At 35.9% G+C, this 7445-nt stretch overlaps 1 pseudogene; it reads left to right on the top strand.

The window, feature by feature from the left end:
- Window positions 1–1293: 1293 nt before the first annotated feature.
- On the top strand, window positions 1294–1370 carry LOC111727022 (annotated as a pseudogene).
- Window positions 1371–7445: the final 6075 nt, after the last annotated feature.

The raw sequence follows: 7445 nt of genomic DNA, 5'->3' as shown, positions 1-7445 counted from the left end.
TTGAACCTTGATTCTTTTACATATTCTTATGCCTCTGTGCCAATTAGCTGCCAAGCCTTGTTTGTTTTACCTGAATCTATGATTTCCTCTCTACTGTTGGAATGGCTGCCCAAACTTAGACAATTGTTTCTTTTTACCAAGCACAAAAACAATCCAGGTAAAATCAAACGTAAATATGAAACTCTTCTTGACACATTTCCATGGGGAGGAGGTGGGCATCAAGAGCTCGTCCACTGACCTACAGGCTTCCCCTTGAGTGTGGCTTCTGTCCACCTCTCCAGCGTCTTCTCCGAGCACTTTCTGCCAAGAATTTTACCATTCATCAACTTTGAATATCTAATTCTTCTTATAAACCAAGTACTTATTCCTCTTGTTCTCTCTGCTCCAAAGCTTTCCTCCCTTCTCCAACATGACTTTGGTTCAACTAGTGGTTACTAAACATTAGGATAACTCGGAAGTCTTTCCTTCAGAAGCCTTTCCTGACACCTGCAGGTGGTGATGATGGTCTTCTTTTGGGTGAATAGGCAACTGCTTCATTGCTTTTGTGTCTGGGTCCCCCACTAAACTAGCACCAGCTTCCCTGGCCCCACCTCAGTACATTGAATATAGGAAATGTTCAGTCCAAGCTTTCAGAAGTTTATCTACTATGTCATCCATCGATATTCTCAGAAATTTAAAAGACAGCAAAAAACAAATCCATAATTTAAATTATGTATGTTTAGCAAACACATGTTTATGCAAGTAAGTTAGATATTTTACACCACAAAGACTTTCAAATAATGTCCTAAAAACATTATGAGATTGTTATTTTGTACATGCCTGGAAATTGAAAGATGAAATTTTGCTTAATTTCCTAAGGATGCCTCTAACAATTCAATTATTCACTTATACTTAAAGCTTAAATGCTATTGAAGGTAATGCTTAATTCATTTTGATTTAATTCAGTTCTTCTCACGAAATATTTGTTAAATGTTCTGTACAGAACTGAGTTAGATCATTTTATGGATATCATGATGGTTAAAATATAGGCTATGCACTTAAGATGTATTCATTGCAATAGGGATGTTTAGACAAGTGTACAAATATCTGTATTGTAAGGCACAATGAGTTTTAAACCACAAAAGTGCTTTAAATAATGTGTCAGAAAGAATCAAGGGAAGCAGATAAAATTAATTAGATCAAAAAAGACTTTACGGGGGAACTAAAATGAATCTTTAGGAGTACGGCATATCAAAGAAGATTCTGTTTATTCTTTTTACTTTGTTTTTATTTTGAGCTATTATTCAGATGCTTATCGCTTCTCGGCCTTTTGGCTAAGATCAAGTGTAGTATTCAGATGCTTATTGATGTAAGATAGAGTTACACCCCAAAAAACCCCTATTAAGTTAAAAGTACTCAAAGTCAGAAATGCAGTTAATACACCTGACCTACCAAATACCACAGCTAGGCTGAGCCTATGTTAAATGTGCTTCCACTCTGGGGCATATTCATCTAACACAAAATTTATTTTATAATCAAATGTTGGATTTCTCATGTGCTTTTTTTTTTTTTTTTTTTTGAGAATTTTTTGTTGTTGTTGTAGTTTTTAGCCAGGGCCAGGTTTGAACCTGCTGCCTCCAGCATATGGGGCCAGCGCCCTACTCCTTGAGCCACAGATGCCACTCAATTTCTCATGTAATTTATTGAATACTACATTATTTGTGAAAACTAGAATAGCTGAGTATTCAAAGTATGGTTTGTATTAAATGAATATCATTTTTGCACCTAACAAAGTCAAAAAATCTTAGTTCAAACCATCATAAGTTGGGGACTGTCTGTATATGGAATTATTATACATAAATACGCATTTATATTGTGTAGCAATAACAAATCAACCTACACTTTAATCCTGTTTTATAGGTAATGGGATGAGTGATTTTAGAAAGAATTTTTACATTTTAGTTTCCTTATTTTTAAGTGATGAAAATACTACCTACATCATAGAGTCATTTTAATGACCCTAAGTAAATGTGTTTAGCCCTCAGGAGACACAAAGATTGCATGTTCAATGTATCAGTGATTGGTAGAAAAGCAACACTTCACAGTTTTTACTGATGGATTGACTTCACTCTAAAAGTCTCTAGTAGTTTGCTACCTTTAGGTTTATTTAGTTCTTCATTTTTATTGTTATTTGGATTGAAGACACAGAAATCACGCTCAAGAGATTTGCAGACAACAAAGGTGATTACTAGCAAATTGATTCTAAGAATTTTAGAACTGGATCTGATGGATCTGATAAGCCATCTTGCTTGACATTCTCATTTTAGAGCTAAGAAAACTAAGTTTATAAAAAGTGTTCATTCATTTACCACAAATGGATATGAGCCAACAACAAACTTTCAGATTGCATGTGATAAAATATTTTGTCTTAATTCTATTTATTGCTATTATGCAATGTCTACTCCATCATAGAAACCCTGGATACCACATTTTCAGAAAGAACTGACAAGCCCACAATCCTCGGCAGAGGCCATCATAAGGAAAGGGGGCTCAGGACATCACCACTGAGATCCTGTTACAGAAATTAAAGTTGTTCAGTGTAAAGACGAAAAAGTCATGCAGCTATAACACTGACTCTTATACATCGTTTCAGAAGAAAGTACTTGAACCTACAGGAAGACATTGCCGAAGGATGATTTTTAGTTCAAACTAAGGATAAACATTAAAAGTCCAAACATTAGAACAATGTAAAATTATCTGTCTAGAGCTGGGGGCTGGGACTGACACCTGTAATCCCATCCAGGGTAAGGCTGAGGTAGGAGGATCCCTGGAAGCCGGAAGTTCAGAACCAGCCTGGGTAATATCGTATGACATCATCTCTAAAAAAATGTTTTAAATGTTATCTGGGCATCATGACTCAAGAGGGAGGATCACATGAGCCAAGGAGTTAGAGGTTGCAGTTTGGGTGACAGAGCAAAATCCTATTTCAAAAGGAAAAGTATCTGGGGCTGGGGGTGCCCCTACTGGCTTATACCTGTAATTCTAGCACTCTGGGAGGGCAAGTGAGTAGATTGCCTGATTCAGGGATTCAAGACCAGCCTGAGCAAGAATGAAACCCTGTCTCACTAAAAATATAAAAACTAGCTGGGCATTGTGGCAGGCACCTCTAGTCCCTGCTACTGGGGAGGCTGAGGCAGGAGGGTCTCTTGAGCTCAGGACGTTGAGGTTGCTACGAGCTAGGATGACACCAGGGTACTCTACCCAGGAAGAAAGAGTAAAACTCTGTCTCAAAAAAAAAAAAAAAAATTATCTGTCTTATAAGTTCCTTGTATCTACCAGAATACTTTCTAAGTTATAAACAGGCTACATTTCTCTGCATTTGTAAAACTGGCAAGCATAGAATTAATTATTTCCAATGAAAATGGTTTTAATAGAAAGTTTATTTATTCTCTTCTGTTCCTACATTTCCAATCTGATTTAATGAACACAAATATGACTTAAGAATTATTTTTAAAGGATTTGTTATTTTTAAGAAATGTCTTCAGTTACATTGATTCAGATTAACTTCTCAACTACCACCAGCTCTCACATAATTGTTTGTTAGATCTAAAGTATAGGTGTTCATATATATATACATTTTTTTTTTCAGTTTTTGGCCAGGGCTGGGTTTGAATCCGCCACCTCTGGTATATGGGGCTGGCACCCTACTCCTTGAGCCATAGGCACTACCCCCTATATTCTTGACATTAATGTCATACCAGGGAAGAGGGGGAAAAAAGCATCATGCTCCTTTTCAAATAAATATTAGGAGAATTTTTTAAAATTGCATATCATTTGCATTTTGAATGGAGAAATAATTTTATTTTGGTTATCAATAAGAAATGGAAAGAAGGTATTAGGAAACTAGCTAGGTATTTTCCTAGGCATAAATTATAATACGAAAAATAAAGGTTAAGTGATAATGACAATCAAAAATAGAGATTGTAGAAAGAAAGAAAATTTATGGATAAAACCAAATGAATATTGCTATTATATATGGTAAAAAATTGAAGAGAATTGACATTACTTTTCTATGTCTAAACATTTCCAAGAGACATAAAATCTGAGTTTGGATATTAATAACATGAATTATAAGATGACCTTGATAAGTGGCTAAATATTTCTAAACATTTTCTTTACATTTAAAGCAAGGGAAAGAAAGTAACCTGGGGCTATCTGGGGGCTCACAAATAATTTTTGTCAAATATTTTATCAAGGAAAAATGTATATGTCTTACCTTATAATAATTTTTGTGCAGAGAAGGGGTTTCATTTAAAAAAAAAAAAAAAGAAAGAAAGAAAAACCTAGGCTTTTCTACAAGTGCTTCATTTTACACTGTCAGGATGGTTTGGCTATTTGTCAGAGAATCTTTTGAGACATTATATCTCATATCAGAACTGTCTTGGAGAATAATTGTTTGCTTTGGGGTCTTATGGCAGTAATTCTAAAATCTCTAGAGGCAAGGTTATTTACAGAATAAGGTGAGAAAATTTGGGACATTGCTAAAAACAAAGACAGTAGCTTAAAGTAACTTTTAGTAAGCACAGTTAGTATGTGCAGTCAGTCAACATCAAGGGCTGCCATTACATTTTGTACTCATATTATTTAGAATTAATTGCGATGAGAAACAAGAAACAGAGGTAACTTCTATAGCAATAACACTCTACAGATACTACATGTTGAGGTTTTTATTTAATATCTACCTCAAGATCAGAATAGGAGTGAAAAATATTACCTCTAATACGGCACCTAGAACAGAGCCAAGTACTCATCTGATAGTAAATGTTTGTTGAATGATCTTAATCAATAAATGAATCTGTGTTCGAATAAGAAATGAAAAATTTTCTAATTACTTGGGAATGATGAACAGCGGGCTCAAAAATCATTGTTTGGTGACCAGACATTTTTTTTTTCATCAAGAAAAATTGCACATTTTATTATCCATAACAAAGAAGGTTATTACCTTATAGAGAAACCATATTTGCATTTGATGTTTACCATGCAGTGTTGATCTCAGTTTGGGACTACTGAGAAAATTTGGGGGGTAAAAGGAATTGAAGATTTCTTAGTATCCTGATAGTGAAATTTGCTAAATGCCAATCATCACAAATATGATTCAGGATCAGATTTGAACACACACAAAAAAATCAGTTCAGTTTCACCATATTTCAGTTTTCTTTATACCCCATGTAAGAATAGGCTGCATCAGGGTGGTGCCTGTAGCTCAAAGGAGTAGAGTGCCAGCCCCATATGCTGGAGGTGGTGGGTTCAAACCCAGCCCTGGCCAAAAACTGCAAAAAAAAGAATAAGCTGCATCTGAGATCCGAGCACAGCTTCTACTCAGCAAAAATCAATAGAATGTACAATATTGGACATATCATATAAAAACTGATTCTTTAGCTGCTAAAACTGACCTTTTTTTAAGGAGAACGTATACATTTTATTTAATACATTTGATTAACTAAATAAAAATAAATTAGATATCCTCTTTGACTTTAGGGCTTAGCCAGGACTAAGGCCCACCCAGCCCTGCCCCATGAAAATGCCAGGACTCTTATTGTAAATGAGCTAAACAAAGCTCTCAAAGACAAAAGATATACAAAAGCACAGTCTTTTAATACAAGCTTCTGCACTTACTAATGCAGGTGCAGCCACCTATTTTACAAGATTCTTATTAATGAATGTAGAAGAGCAGGATAAAGTGATGAGAGTTTAATTTATTTTGGAAGTAATGGTTTGTACAGTAATTATCGAGAAGCAGCCACTTGTCAAATGGAATCAGTAACAAGTGCAGTTGGGAGAGGTTTTCTGGTGGGCAGGCATTGTAAAATGTTTTACTTTGCACTGAGAATGGACTCCCTAACAATAGTTTATTTTGCTGAAAAATGTAAGAAAAACAGCCTTGAAAGGTGACCATGTTTGAGAAACTCTATAAGCTAGTATATTTGTGAAGATTAATTTTTTCTAATCTGTTTATCTATATTTATGACCCCCCTGAAAGGAAAGTAGATATGATAGATAAGTAGTATTTAACAATTTAACTTTATTCAATACTTGAGTCACACTTATCCTGATAAGATTTGACTTGGATTGGAAATACTGTATCAGGGCCGAGGTTAGGAAAGATTGAGAGTCATAGAGTCCAAGGGCATATTCAGGGAGGCAGCATCTTGGGGGATAGGCCTAATCAAAACTCAAGCATATTGTCAAGAATACATAACTGTTCAGTGGCAAAGAGTGTGAGGAATTTCAGAGTTATGTTGGTGATGACTGATAAGAAGAATTCAAATCCAGAAAGGAAGAAAGGAAGTTACCTGGAATAGTTGGTGCCTACTCAGGGTACATGAAGGAAGGCAGAAGGAGGTCAGAGGAATTTTATTTTCTGAGGCTTGCTTCTGAGGCCTAACATGTCCCAGCATTATTGTAAAAAAAAAAAAAAAAAAAAAAAAAAAAAATCAGTCTTTCACTTATATCATAAGAACTAAGGACAGAGGCCAAACATTTTAATTGAAGATATGCTTATAGTTTTAATCACATAAAAAGAGGCTATAGCAGCTATGATCCAGAAGCCATGGAGAAAACCAGTATATGTATCATAACATTATATAGTTAGAACTGCCATTTCTGATCAATGTATGGTAACAGGAACAAGAGTTACCCTTTTTACCTGAAAGAAGAAAAAAAATCAAAATATATTAAACAATAGTTTTTAACCAAGGACAGTAATCATTGAAATAAGAACCAAATAAGGTGAGCCATACACCTGCCTACCTGTCCAAACATAAGGCTATAAAAGAGTTTCCAGACCATGACACAAGGAGAGCGAACCCAGGTGAAATCCAGCAGATTCCCTACATTGAGTGGAGTGGAGATCCCAGGGATAATAATGCAGCTAAAATTATAATCAGACGATGGAAAGTAGAGAGCTATACAAAGGTAGTATTCCTGGATATCTGCACACTGACCTCCAGAATACTAATCAATGCATGTATGTCTGGAAGCTACCTAAGACTAGGAGGTTGGGGAGCAACAGGGGAAATGCCTAAAAATTTCAGTCAAAACAGTTTCCATACATCAAGGATTAGGACCTACTCTCTCTAGCTAGATTGGAATACCTCATAGTTTATGGAGAATTAGTCAATGTATGGCTGCAACCAAAAAATGGCCGGGCGTTGTGGTAGTCCCAGCTACTTGGGAGGCTGAGGCAGGAGAATCGCTTGAGCCCAGGAGTTGGAGGTTGCTCTGAGAGTGATGCCATGGCACTCTACCCAGGGGGATAGCTTGAGGCTCCGTCTCAAAAAAAAGAAAAAAAAAAAAAAGAACAAGAGAGGTGCAGCTGGAACACAGAGTAGGAGATTCATAGTGGAGAGTTTAGGCCATGTTAGGGACTTGAAATTCACCCTTTAGTCTGGGGTAAGAGAGTTTAG

The sequence above is a fragment of the Otolemur garnettii genome, unplaced genomic scaffold, assembly GCF_000181295.1.
Source record: "Otolemur garnettii isolate 467f Iridium unplaced genomic scaffold, OtoGar3 scaffold00090, whole genome shotgun sequence".
Lineage (NCBI taxonomy): Eukaryota > Metazoa > Chordata > Mammalia > Primates > Galagidae > Otolemur > Otolemur garnettii.
Note: the sequence above shows the minus strand (reverse complement) of the source record. Positions and strands in the feature narration are given on the sequence as shown.